Here is a 13900-nt window from a genome sequence, read left to right as displayed (position 1 = left end):
CATATTGTGTTATTAAGCACCCCTTATCATACCGAGCAATGTGTCAAAGCTGGACTCTTCCATTCAGTCCCAGAGGAGGGCAGAAAGTGTCACCTGTGTGATTTGGATGAGGTTGAGAATGAATTGCATTTCATATTCTACTGTCCTTTTTTATCATGATCGAGTTAAGCTTTTCATGAAAATGTCTGTTGGGCCTCCCAGTCTGTTTGATATGACATATGAATGCAGTTTACAGTACATGTTTACATACAAGACATTTGACATAGCTCAGTCTTTGTTAAATGCCTACCATCAATGTATGAGAGCGTGTATGTGTAATTTGTTAAGTTTATATCTGATGTAATGTGTTTGACACATGTACTGTACACAGTACCATGTATTGGCTTGCTTTCTTTTTGTTTTCTCTTGCCTCTGAAGGTAATGTAAGTAGTGTCTTGTAAGCCCATGTGGGTTGGGCACCTTTAGGTGTATGACACTTGAATAAAAAATATTTTTTTTGATTCACTTATTCATTCATTCATTCTTTTATATTCACTCATTCATTCATATATATATATATATATATATATAATCCTTTACACTTCAACAACACAGCATCTCATCTATCTTTAGACATGTGGACACGAGTTAGACTTTTTTTCACTGCGAGTGTGTGTTCATTTGTATTTGTCATCACTGCATTAACTTTGCATTTATTAAAGACACTGGGGTGACCCATCAGGTCTGTACACACTGGCTATTTTGCAACTTTGTTTAGGAACAGGGCTGAAGAGAGGAGGCCAGGCTGTGTGTGTTTGATTTCCTTTTCTTTTTTGGCCACTCAGGCAGCAGGACACACTGAAAACACAACTTTTGGACAACACAACATATTATTACCTATTGTGAATGTGTTAGCAAACAAGTGCCAATGTACTCATCTAGAAGACACGGAGCAGTATCTGCATTCATTTGGAGTTGTGTCTTTCTGGCCACCTGGTAAATGTAAGGTTAGGTTTTTACACTGACTCTGACCAAAACCTTACCCTGACAGTAATTAAACAAATATCCCCTAACCTTAAACCTGCAATAACAAATTTTCTTGGCCTTTTGGGGGCAGCAGAAACAAGCTGTAAACACAAAATTGACATATCATCACCATTTAAGTCGATATGGTGAATGTGTTAGCAAACAGTTGCTTATTTACATGTGGAGCAACATTATCATTCATTTAGAGTCTTGTTTCTGGCCACCTGATGAATGTCAGTTTAATATTTACTCTCCCTTTATCTCTGTTTTGGTCTCCACCAACTCCTGAGGGGAATATCAGGCTCAACTAAATGAGTGAGCTGCTAAATGCTCAACTATGTTCATCTGCTGGAAATTGAGGTTTGATGAGAGCAGTGAGACTGAACCAAAACAGTAAAGTCAAAAAACTCAAACACTGATCTAAAAGAGGAGAACTGCAGAGTTGGCTGATAATTCTCTGTGGGTTCACCACTATGAGTAACACCTGTAATGGCAAGAACAAACAGACTCTCTGATATAATAACATACAGATATTATAATTGTTTGGCGTCAATACTTCATTTGTGTATGATTGTTTGGACTGCGAGATGAGAACAGTACACTGATAATGATGACATGGAACTACAAATTATCCTATTGACTGTTATGTCCAGACTTCAGGGACACTCTTCTCCCCGGGTTGAGGAGTCTGACCCTGAAGACTGGATAAATAACTGATGCTCTTTTTCCTCTGTACTCATTCAGAGCAGATTATACTGATGTATGTTTTGCTGCTGTGAGTCCGTCTGCAGACGCTTGAAGTAAACCTACAGAAAGACAAGTGATTGCCTTGAGTGTTTCTTTATTCCGAAGGAATTGCCACTACACACCTTTTTCCCATTCTTATTTGTTCTATTGTTGTTAATATATAAAATATTGATTAGTGCAGCTAAGGTTAGGGTTAGGGCCATGGTTGAGGTTAAAGACATGCCAATCCTAGCAACCAAGGATTAGACATAGTCTGCCTTGCAGACTCAACTACAAAAAAAAGTTGATTTGTGCATTATCATTACATATATGATTTGATATGAATGATACAGAAATCTTACTCAAATATAAAATTTTAAGAGTGCATTGTAACAACAAATGTACTCCTGTGACATAACATAAATAAAGAAATATTACTCTACACAAATTCACAAATGGATGCAATGGCTTCTTCTAAAGCTTGACTCAGGCCTTAAAATTGGATCCCAACTTGACTCTAAACCAAACTCTGAGGACCAATAGCTCAAACTTTTGAGCAAACATTTGCTTTTGAAAAAAAAACGAAAACAATACATGATTACAGTCCTCGGGTTAATCCTACAAATGCTGAGCAATAGAGAGAAATAGTTAAAATTATTTATTTCATGGAGAAGATCTCCTCACCTCTATATTTGTGAGCTGTTCTCTTATGTGTTGATGTGATACAATAAATATAAGGGTAAACGTTACTTAAATCCATAGTTTTCCTCTGCTTTCAATCCAAAATTGCGCTATTGAGGGAGAGATTCAGCCCTACTCAACCCAGATGGGTTTAACTAGGTCCATCAGGGTTTGACAAAAATATAAGTGCAGTCAAAGCGTGGAAGTAACAGAGAGCCTCGACTCCTCTCTAATGACATCTGTAAGTGTGGCTGCAGGTGACAGGGTGTGAGAATCCCACAATGATTCTCGTTACAGATAGATGTGTGTTCACACCCTTCATAGTAGCTCGCTGTGTGTGTGTGCTCACCTAAATACATATGAGAATGTGTTTGTCTGTTGCGATTTTTACATGGTGTGGAAGCAGGAAAGTATATGCATCTGTGTGTATGAAGTTTGAGTGTGTGTGTGTGTGTGTGTGCCCAGGTGCTTGTACAGGTGAGGAAGCCAATTATTAGACCTGACAGACAAGCAGTGAGGCATTAGAGACTTTGTCACTTTCAAAACACAACTTGAGTCAGAATGAAAAAATCATTAAGTTTTGTTTGCAGAACTCTTGAACGTAATTGCTCTTCCAGAGATGTTTATGGATTTTACTTTACTTAAAGGATAAGCCTGGTGACATTCTAGATTTGTCTGACTGTTAACAAATCTGGTTAAAAGACAAAAACCAACAATGTGTTAGTCCATCTCTCAAAACTTCCTGACTTCGCTACCCTGGTTTGGCACTCAGCTCCAACCCTATTTGTTCCCACTGAAGATGTAAAACTTTAAAAACAGGTCACCATCATATAGTTTCATTTTTTAGAAAGGCTAAATAATTTCCTAAAACAGCTGGGAACTGTAGTTTTTAGCAAACTTTACTCAAACAGGACTAAACTGTTCATTTGTCATTTGTTGGGGACTATTTTCAGTGTCTGATTAATATACATTTGGTGAGCTAATGAGTATTTCTGGCAGTAGCTTGCTTTGTGTTTGTGTGTGTGTGTGTGTGTGTGTGTGTGTGTGCTCACCTGAATGCATGGTGTGGGATTGAGTCAAAATAAACTACAGTGTGTGTGTTCATGATAATGAAGGAACATGTCAGCCAGTGCAACAGTGCGGCTCACTGATGTGTTTTAATAGTTTTTGGACAAACACTGGAGCTCTATGGCACAGAGGAATGACATATATCAGCATTTGGCTATACAGACAATACTTGTTAGTAGGTTCAATTTATTGTTGATTTTCATCTTTTCATGGAATTTGTTGAGGTTTGATGAGAGCAGTGAAACTGAACCAAAACAGTAAAGTCAAAAAACTCAAACACTGATCTAAAAGAGGAGAACTGCAGAGTTGGCTGATAATTCTCTGTGGGTTCACCACTATGAGTAACACCTTTTTCCCCTTCTTATTTGTTCTATTGTTGTTAATATATAAAATATTGATTAGTGCAGCTAAGGTTAGGGTTAGGGCCATGGTTGAGGTTAAAGACATGCCAATCCTAGCAACCAAGGATTAGACATAGTCTGCCTTGCAGACTCAACTACAAAAAAAAGTTGATTTGTGCATTATCATTACATATATGATTTGATATAAATGATACAGAAATCTTACTCAAATATAAAATTTTAAGAGTGCATTGTAACAACAAATGTACTCCTGTGACATAACATAAATAAAGAAATATTACTCTACACAAATTCACAAATGGATGCAATGGCTTCTTCTAAAGCTTGACTCAGGCCTTAAAATTGGATCCCAACTTGACTCTAAACCAAACTCTGAGGACCAATAGCTCAAACTTAAAACATTTGCTTTTGAAAAAAAACGAAAACAATACATGATTACAGTCCTCGGGTTAATCCTCCAAATGATTATTTGTTTCATGGAGAAGATCTCCTCACCTCTATATTTGTGAGCTGTTCTCTTATGTGTTGATGTGATACAATAAATATAAGGGTAAACGTTACTTAAATCCATAGTTTTCCTCTGCTTTCAATCCAAAATTGCGCTATTGAGGGAGAGATTCAGCCCTACTCAACCCAGATGGGTTTAACTAGGTCCATCAGGGTTTGACAAAAATATAAGTGCAGTCAAAGCGTGGAAGTAACAGAGAGCCTCGACTCCTCTCTAATGACATCTGTAAGTGTGGCTGCAGGTGACAGGGTGTGAGAATCCCACAATGATTCTCGTTATTGTCGATTTTAATTTCATGGAATTTGTTGACATTAAGAAAAATCACCAGACATTTCCTTTAAACTAGTCCTAAGTAATCCAGGCCATGAATGCTACTTTATGTATTGATTAATTTTACTAACATTTTAGTTACTTCTTTGGTGCTTGGCAAATACGTTTTGCAGACGCTGCCTACCTTAGCTGCAGATTGGAGACAGTTATGCACACACACAAACACATGTTGGGGATGAACAACACCAAAATCTTGTTAATCTTCGACCACTTCCACAGAGTTCCCAGCAGGTGTTTGTGGAGGACAGATTGTTACTCATTCACTTGTCTCACTCACATTTTCCAAAACAGACTTTAGAGTGAAACTGCTGACCATTTGGATTTTTTCTTCAAGACACCATTTTTTAACCCCTTAATGGTCTCACCCAGAAAAATGAAAAAACATTGGGCAATTGTTTTTTGCATTTCTTAGCTCCCTTTGGGCTCTAACAACAAAATCTTTTTTTTTTTTAACTGACCACACAGTTAAGATGTCCATTAACAGTAAAAGTACACTTTTGTCAATGTGCATGAAATGTTCTCCATTAAAGTGAAATAAATTTTTTGTTAGACTTCAAGACCAATTTGTGAAATGTAGAATATATATTTTAATATAATATTAAAAAATCAGCAGTTAAGTCTCTTTAAAACCAGATCAGACTTACTCATCTGTGCGGTGGGCCACTAGCACAGCAGTTTTTTGGGTGATGTATCGTCTTTTTGTGGTTTTTGACAATCCATCACTGACTTGTTTTTCTATAAGTCTTTGGGGAGGAGTTGCACCAATCCCAGTGATTTTTTAAAATATTTTGGCCTAACATATTTGAACTGGGTGCAAGAGTCGGGTTGAGTTCAGTACAATTCATTTTTCAACATGATTTCACATTACCCTGTGGTCTGCTGTACATGTAGTCTGTGTGTGTAAAAAATCCCTACATGTAAGTAGACAAAAACAACAACAAACAAAACATCAGGCTTTTTATAGGTCTGGTAGACATGCTGTTCATATAAGGCATGTAGAGGAGGTGAAAGGAGATGTGGGGAATGTCACACAATGTTTGTCACTGGCAAAGAAGAGCTTAGAAGGTGAAGTTGTTGTGATGCTACCTGCTGGTTGTATTCAAAACACTAACATAGTTGCAAGTTATCCAGTCATCCGAACTGCAGTTTGTCACAATGAAACAGCAGAATGTCAGTTTTCATAGACTTCCATGTGTCCTCTCAACTCTGATGTCTACAAAAATCATGGGAAAGAAGAGGTTCTTTGTAGCATGTACTGTAAGCCACCTACCCTTTCATTTTGATTTGATGATAATGGGTGGAAGGAGGTCCAAGTGCTTATACAGATCATCCTGTAGCTGCAAGGTCACAAAGTCACTCAGCAGCCAACATGTGTGCATCCTTCAGTGAGACATGAACACTTATTGCTTATTCAGTCAGCTAAAATCCAGAATATATATGCAATATAAATGTATACATTTATGTTTAGTTTAGTTGCATAGACAAATCATACAATATAAACATCACTGGAAGTTGAAGCATGAAGAGAAAAGCAGGCAAAAAAACCCCAAAACCCTGAAACAAAAAATTTAAATGAATGTGTAATATGAGGATTGTAAATGTGTTGACAGTGACTGGGGCTATGGATAACGGGAACAGGAAACACCATCAAACACTTGTGTAGAATGCAAACCTTATCACATAACTCACAAGTTATTATCACATCATTAATAAACAGTTGATACATATTTTTAGCTTGGATGCTCTGCAGCTTTCTTCTAGAATGTGAGGAGTTAAACAGGGGGTCACCAACAAATCAGAGCTCATAATCTGTCAATCAAAGACATCTTCTAATGGATCCATGAAGCCATTATTTTACTCATTTGCAAAGCAATTGATTAATCAACTATTTATTTATACTTTTCACCAGAAATCATTCCATGACTGGTATAGTGTAATGCATGTAAAGTAGGAGAGAGTATCTTACCTCGACAGCTTTTTATGTTTGCCAACATCAAGAAGAGATAAGTGATATATGCAGTTTTAGTATGAAGGCATATTTGTGAATACACTGCTTGTGCTTCCTGTCATTGAAACATGTCATTTTCTGATGCGTTTTCCCGGCTTTGTCCAAAGGTAAAACCCAAACATGTCGTTTTTACACTTTTTGGTTTTTGTATGGATTAATCAAACAAGATACAACAAGTTAATCAGTGAACTTTAGAGGTACTGGTAGGCAGACTTTGTTACTTTCCGACAGAGACAGGCTAGCTGTTTCCCCCTGCTTTCAGTTTTATGCTATGCTAAGTTAATGGGCTGCTTATGGTAGCTTCATGTTTATTGTACAAACATGAGAGCGGTATCACTCTTTTCATCTCACTCTCATCAAGAAAGCCAATAAGCATATTTCCCAAAGAGTAAAGTATTTTCCTTTAAGGGTTCTCATAAAATAGACTTAATTTATTTTATGACCTGTATTATAGTATTTTTTTTTTGCTTAGTACTTCTATTCCTGTGTCCACTGACGTGATAGTGAGCTGCTGTAGCAAAAGAGTTTCAATAAATCAATAAAGTATAAAGTATTTCTGTTTCTGATTCTGAAAACAACAAAAAAAGGAAAGAAATGTGTAAATATGAGTGTATACTTTATGTACCAATGTGTGAGTAGTAAATAAGCATAGGGGAAGGGCAATGTGGAGAGAAGGATAAGGGGGAGAGGAAACACTGTTAGAAACTGGTGTCGAACGTGAATCCTCTCATACATTTATAAGTTATTAAGTCTTTAATAAACTTTTAATAAATTGTCTTTACTCTGAGTGCTTCTTCTAAGATCATAGGAGTCAAAAGAAAGGGATCAGTATGCTTCTTATAAAGTAGTAACGTTGGTAACCATGCAGCTCATTTGGGTATGTGCAGGATGCTGCTAATTCACCACAAATGCTATCATGATGACTCTTAGCGTTACAGTTATTTATTACTGTTTATTTTGATTGCAGCAGAAACAGCCAAATATGTAAATTTAAACAAACAACATGACAGGTTTAAAACAATACACCATTCATACTTCATACCTCCTCATTAGTACGTGAACAGTTAAATTAGTCTCAGCAGTGCAGAAGGTGAGCGTGATGGGGTGGAGGTGATGGGTGAGGGTGAGGGTGAGTGAAGGGGGTGGAGAATGAGTGTGGGGACAGGGTGGGAAAGGGGGCGTTGCAGGTATCATGGGACTTGTGACGAATAGCTGACACAGGACCATAGGGACCCAAGCACTGTCAAACTGTCATACCACTCCCACTCACACACAACGGGAATGCTAATTAGACAACGTTGTGTGCATGTGTGTTTGTATGTGTGTGTGTGTGTGTGTGTGTGTGTGTGTGTGTGTGTGTGTGTGTGTGTGTGTGTGTGTGTGTGTGTGTGTGACCAATGTACTCACAAGTCAGAAGTATTCTCGTGCCACATGACCGAGAATAATCAGAGTCAGTTCTCAGGAAGTAAATCCTTTTGACTATAAAAACTGAAAAGATGGACATTACTCCTGTTCTCAGATCATTGTGATGTCTACCTGTGTGTCAAAAGATTGAATTTAAAATGATATGACATGTATTACAAACCCTTCAGATCTCTCAGGTGATCTGGCGCTAGTTTACCTAGTGTTCCAAGTTTACAACAAAAAACACCACCACCGACAACAAAAACGAAAACATGCTGAAGCATTTTTTAGTTACAGTACATGCAATCTGAGAGTGTTTAGTTCTGCACTGTAACTATGTTGTTTTATGTCACATGTAAAGCACTTTGAACTTTTGAAAGTAATGCAAATAAATTCGACTTGCCTACCCAGCTGGATAACATTGCCAGTTATCAGCTCTAATGCTGACTTTCGTATGGGATACAGTATATTGCATGGTATATTGGGTAACACTTTATTTGAAGGTGAGTTCATAAGACTGACATGACACCATCATAACCATGACATGACACCTGCCATGAACATGAAGGAGTCTTTATGAAGGTTCATTAAATGTCATTCGGTCAATTATGTCACTTTTAATGCAACGTTGACATTATTTGAGATGTCTTTGTCATGACAACTTGACATTAACCAAGACAAAATTATGACAAGTTCAAAAGGTTCCACTTTACTTGAGGTCAAGGGAATTATTCATGACACAGTTATAATGGTCTCATGACAGTTGTTGTCAAAACCAAGCATATATGACATAATGTAATGTTAACACATAAAGCTAAATAGTTTCTTTAAGTTTGACATAATTGACCGAATGACAATTAATGACAACAGTCATAAACCTTCATAAAGACTCCTTCATGTTCATGACATGGTTATGACGGTGTCATGTCAGTCTTATGAACCCGCCTTCAAATAAAGTGTCCAAAATCAGTAAATCAGAAGAAAATTTATTTTTTCTTCTGATTTTCAAAAAAACACCCCAAAACTGATTGTGTAGACTGTTAGGTTTTTACACTGACAGTAATTAAACAAATATCCCCTAACCTTAAACCTGCAATAACTAATTTTTTTGGCCAATTGGGGGCAGCAGAAACAAGCTGTAAACACAAAATTGACATATCATCACCATTTAAGTCGATATGGTGAATGTGTTAGCAAACAGTTGCTTATTTACATGTGGAGCAACATTATCATTCATTTAGAGTCTTGTTTCTGGCCACCTGATGAATGTCAGTTTAATATTCACTCTCATTTAGCTCTGTTTTTGGTCTCCACCACTTCTGGAAGGAATATCAGGCTCTACAGCTGCTAAATGCTCCGCTGTGTTCACTAGCTAGTTGCTAACTGTCTGTTGGAGATGGACAGGTAGTGTACAGTGGGTTTATAGATCTTTTTCACTGAAAACAGCTGCCTGTTATAGATGAAAACGATGCTATAAGAGCGGTATGAGTGAACCAAAACAGTAAAGTTATGGCCGGACAGCAAAATTATGAGCTAAAACTCACTATAAAGCTCTGTAAAGCAAAGGGAAGCTGCAGATTCAAGTGATGATTCTCTGGGAGCGTCATCACTACGAGCAACCCCTTTCACATCATCATTTGATAAATTGTTATTATAAAAATATTGACTATAGCCATTTTAAAGGCAGAATAAACAGGATTTTTCAGCTGTTTGCGCACACACAATTCAAAGTTGGCCCCTCCTCCCCATCTTAATGGGCGCAAGAGAGAGAGCGAGCGAGCGAGCTAGAGACTGAATGAAGAGAGGGAGCAGCGCTGGCGAGAACAAAGCAGTGAATCAGAGAAATAAAACATTATTTTCTGATTGTTTCAGAGTGGTTACGTTCTAAAACACAAATAAAATCTCCCACACCTCCACACAACCCTGTGGGAAGGAGCCACATTGAATGAACTTAACCAAAACCTCACTGAACAATTTATTAGTAATTTGAAGCAAAATCTGCAGTACTCTACAGCCTCCTATATTGATCATCACACTCAAATAAGTCACCTGGCAGAGTTTTTGGTGTTCAGTTTCTTGATATCTCAACAGCTTAATGTTGACTCTCAGTGAAATACAACCCATCAGAAAATGGTTGTGTGTTTGCTGCCTATGTACACCGTTTCTGTGGAATAAATGCAGTAACAGGCATATGTTATGTTTTCTGTTTGACAATTAAGTTATCTGTGAGACTTTAAACTGCTTATGTTTGAGCAGTGGTTCTCAGTCCTGCTCCTCAGGACTCAGAGACCTGCTGGTTTTTATTTCAGCCTTTGAATCAAGAACTGATCCTCACCTGGGGTGCATAGTGACTGCAGTCATCATCATTAGTGCTGCTTGGATTCATGAGAGAAAAACAAAATAAAGTTTATTCTGGTGACTGAAAGCAAGCCATGCACTCAAAGGCTCTATCTTCTGAGCCTTTTTTGTTGTTGTTGCAGTATGTACCAATTTGTTCCAAAGCAGATATATTAAGTTCCTTTTGGAAGCTGGTTGTAAAATGGACTTTTATGTATAGCATATTTTTATAGCATTACAAAGTTATTAACCATCTGAATGCATAAAATACAGTCATGTATTCAGCAATGGGTTTTGTACAGTAATTAGAGGTTTATTACTAATGGATCTGTGGGATGCTGCACATCACACACTTCTATTTAAAGGGACGACGTGCACAATGTTTCATACCCTTATATTTTTACATCTGGTAAGTTCCAAGGAAGGAAATTAATTAAACTAGAAATAAATGTGCAGCAATACAGCAGATGATTAGAACGGCCATTGTTTCAGATGACAAAAAAACCCCATCTGTTACAACATCTTTCTTCCTAGTTTTGTGAGTGCAAAGGGATATGAGATTTGAGGATGTGATTGATGGAAGTGAGGATGACTGGGGTGAACTCCTCCACCTGCTGGTTAGTGTAAACATTTTACTGAAGATCCAGCAGATGGCAGCATTGCACCTCAAACTGCAGGATGTAGACTTCAAACACAGTGGGCAGCCAGAACATGGCTCAAACACTGGAGCATGAGTGTTGTTTGATTTATTTTGTCCTCTCAGATGCCCACTGTCCGCTTTGAAGGAAAACCATAGTATGTGGCTCAATCTGATCCCAGTTTCACTTGTTTTAACTAAATTTGGTTGGCATCAGTATTGCCTCTGTCCATCATCCATCTATCCCTTCTCGCCTTTGCCCATCTGCTGTTGGTTGTCTTCATCCATTCATCTGGCCAGATATTCAGCTTCCTCTCCCTCCATCATCCATCCATCTCTCCCTATAATTTCATGTCTGTGTCATCCATTGGTCTTTTTTTCTTTCTACTGTATTTCCCCTTTAAAAACATATGAATAAAATACATTTGTATAGCACGTGTGGCATTCTCAATTAGCAAAAATCTGGAAAAATCTAAAAATAGTGAATAAAATAAACTTTTTGCAAAAAAGTTTTTTGCCCCTTTTATTAGACAGCGACAGTATGATTATGTGTGTACATGACTCTATAACCAAATTAATTATTTTGTCACAGAAAATTTTGTTCCATTTATGTTAGAAAACACTGAAGGTCTTCAACATGAGATATATAAAACAAAGCTTTATTTCATTCTTTTTTTTAAATGCAGAAGCCTGGTTGATCAGGGATGATTAACTTATGTATCCTGTATCCCATGTGTGGTGTGTGTCTGCGCTGCTTTTATGACAGTAAATAAGCCGATACTCAAATAAGATCTGATGTTTTCATCTATACTGTACATCTATTACCGACTGACTGGCATAAAGTGATGTAATTTGTGTATTTTTACCATGAGTCAAACACACATTTTTCATTTGTTGATTTCAAAGATTATTTGAATGTAGAGACGCAGAAAAAGTAGAGAAGAAGTGGTAAAGAAGGAAAAATGTGTGGGAAGGAGCAGAGATAGAGGGGGAGAGAATGTACGCAAAAGGGCGAAACGAGGAATGATAAAATATAGAGGGAACAAAAGGGGAAGGTAGAGAGAGAGAGAGAGAGAGAGAGAGAGAGAGAGAGAGAGAGAGAGAGTGAGCTGTCTGTGGGTTGAAAAGACGTGGGCTGTTATTTTATTTCCTCTGTGGGTACACAACAACAGCGCTGTCTGTCTGAGGTGCTGACACAGCAGAAGTACGAAGAGACATTTTACACACACACACACACACACACACACACACACACACACACACACACACACCCAAATGCATACATGCATGCATGCACACACACACACACACACACACACACACACACACACAGAAACACAGACAGTATACACCATGCATGCACACACGCATACACAACAAACAAAAACATACTTTCACACACAAACTTGCTTGACTGTATCCATCTGTGTGTGTCTTCGCAAATAGAGACAACATTAGGCCATAGTGCTGTGTGTGTGTGTTTGTATCTGTGTGTCATCCTCAGTACTGTTGGTGTGTGTTAAAACATTAAACTCATCTAAAAATCAGTGCTTAAAGTCTTCCACTGAGAGTGACGACTCATATGTGTGTGTTTGTGTGTGTGTGTTCCTGGAGCCTTGCAGGGATCTGGGTTTAATTTGACCAGTCAGGCGGTCGAATCCAGGGCCTCAGCAAATATGTGTGTGTGTGTGTTGGTGTGGGCTGACCTTAGTATTGAGGTGAGGCAGAGATCAATGCCGAGGCAAACAGAAAGGTTGAGACAAAACACACCATCCTCTCCACCTTTCACTCCTCCATCTCTCTTTAGCTCTCCTCATCGCTCTCCCTCCTTCCTTCAAATTCTCCCCAATCCCTTCCTCTCCCTGTGCTGATATTAAGTGTGTGTGTGTGTGTGTGTGTGTGTGTGTCTGAAGAGGATCAGTAGAGAAGAAAGCTTGATTGATCACAAGCTAATAACCACAGTTGAGTCTCAGCTGCACACTGTCCCACCGACTGAACAACAAAGGTTACAAAGGTAAGCCGTGCGTCTCAAGCTACAATGTCTCTCTCTCTCTCTCTCTCTCTCTCTCTCTCTCTCTCTCTCTCTCTCTCTCTCACACTCATACACACACAAATGCATGCAGGTAACATACATGAAAAACAACCTTTAAACTACTGTGGTTTGGCTAAGTAGCAAAAAACTGTATCCATCCATTACTTTGTGTGATGTGTGTGTGTGTGTGTCTGTGTGTGTGTGTGTGTGTGTGTGTGAGAGAGAGAGAGAGAGAGAGAGAGAGAGAGAGAGAGAGAGAGAGAGAGAGAGAGGGAGAGTATGTGTATGTTCTGACCCACCAGACAATAGTTATATCCATCCAGTAGCTTTTTAATTGGCTGACCACTCATTACTAATAAGATCAGTATAGATGTTTTGGTTCTCTGTAGGTTTATGTATGAGTCTGTTGTGCATTGTGCATTTCTCTCGATCTCTATAGTTGTGTATGTACAGTAAGACTGTTTGTGTGTTCAGTTTTGAAGGAGAATAATAGTGGAAGTGCTGTGTGTGTCTGTGTGTATCTGTGTGTGTGTGTATGGTACAAGGTCACTCCTAAGGGTTTTTGTGCTGACACACACACCTGTGGTGCACTCTCTGATCATGTGACTGGCTGTCATGGTAACTGTCACCAAGCACAGTGATTGATCAAAGAGTTACGTGACAGGAGGGGGCAGAACAAACATACACTCTCTCTGTCTATCTCTTAATCTCACACATACACACACAGAGGATGATACAACACAAGCTAAGAAAAGCAATTTAATTGTGTTACCTTTTTATACTCAGTGGATAAACAGTTTAT

The sequence above is a fragment of the Siniperca chuatsi genome, linkage group LG4 (genome assembly GCF_020085105.1).
Source record: "Siniperca chuatsi isolate FFG_IHB_CAS linkage group LG4, ASM2008510v1, whole genome shotgun sequence".
Lineage (NCBI taxonomy): Eukaryota > Metazoa > Chordata > Actinopteri > Centrarchiformes > Sinipercidae > Siniperca > Siniperca chuatsi.
This window is presented reverse-complemented; position numbering follows the sequence as displayed.